Raw genomic sequence first — 1432 nt, 5'->3', positions numbered from 1 at the left:
GCTAAGTGACACTGCCTTGCCACTGTGCTGTGCTACAGGATGGGTGAGAGTCGATTGCTCCAGGTCGGGACAATACTTCTCTCAGGATCTGCCACCCATTTTTCCTCTTCACTTCTGTCCTGTCTCTGGGCCTGGTCTTTGCCTGTGACGCCATGAACAAACCCAAACGCTGTTCTGCTTTCATAAACCCGTAGCTGTGGGACTCCCAGGAACAGGTTGGAGGTCTGTAGCTGTGCAGGGTTTGGGGGCTGTGGCTGGTGAGCCAGCTCTCTTGAATGAAAGCTGCAGCTCTCTGGACGCGGGTGCTGCTGTTCAGAATTCACACAAGGTGTAAAACATGCTGTAACCTTTCAGCACTGGCTTGGGGCTTCTCAGTGGTGGCAAAACACGGTCAAAGCAGCCTGGATGAGAGCCGTTAAGGGCTGCTTTGCTGAGGAGCTTCTGCTTCTATTAGGCAGTGTCTCCTCTCTAAAAAAAGCCACATTTAATATACCTCTGTCTGGTTTGGAGCCAGTAAGCAGCAAGAGGAATATAGCTTCTAGCTTGGCAGATACCTTGCAGTAGTAGAGCTGGTCTCATTTTTTTTCTTTAGCATGCATAAAGCAGCCTCTTACCAGGGTCGGTGGTCATCCTGGGCAATGGTCTTCACATCTGTTGAGAGCTGGATCAATCTTCAGGCTGCAAATGCGGCTTTACTGACCTGAGCACATCCAAGAGCAAATACTGAAAGTGAAAAGGGAAGCAGAGGAAGGAGAATGAGCCAGGGAGGAGGCAGGGGGGCATCATCTGTTTATTGTAGTGGGTTTTTAATTCCCTCCCCCCTGTATCCTGAGGTCATGAAATGTTTATTCCATCAGTGTCATAGTATGGGGAAATACAAGAACACATACTCCTGTTGCAATATAATCTGCTGGCAGAAACCACGTCAATGTTTAGAAAGACCAGGAGTTTCTTCACAGATCAGACTGATTAGTGCATCTGAACTGTAGCTCAAAACACTTCAACATCTGCCCTGTCTTGCCCCACTGGTCATGATGAAAAATGACTTGTGGTCCACCAAGAACACAATTCACTCTCTGACACACTGGGTGAGTGTCTTGGGATTTTGAAGAAAATGCTTCAGAGATGGGGAGAGAGGGAAGGAAGATAAATAAACCTAGAAAATACCCCATGTAACAGCTGTAGGGCTGGTGACAGACTTCCAGCTTGAAAAAAGTAATCCAGGGACATTCCCAGTTTTGTGACCTTAGAGTTACAATAATGCTGGCATGTGTCTCAGCAGAGGAGAAACCCTGTGTTTGAAGCAGACCCTCATTTCCACTGCACTTCCGAGGAAGTCTGAAGTCTCTGTGAGTTCCTTACACAGATGGAGTAAAGAGGCTGGGCAAGGGATGTGGTTTCTGGGGCTGTATCAGAAGGATGAGACATACGT

The sequence above is a fragment of the Buceros rhinoceros genome, unplaced genomic scaffold (assembly GCF_000710305.1).
Source record: "Buceros rhinoceros silvestris isolate BGI_N320 unplaced genomic scaffold, ASM71030v1 scaffold28523, whole genome shotgun sequence".
NCBI lineage: Eukaryota > Metazoa > Chordata > Aves > Bucerotiformes > Bucerotidae > Buceros > Buceros rhinoceros.
Note: the sequence above shows the minus strand (reverse complement) of the source record.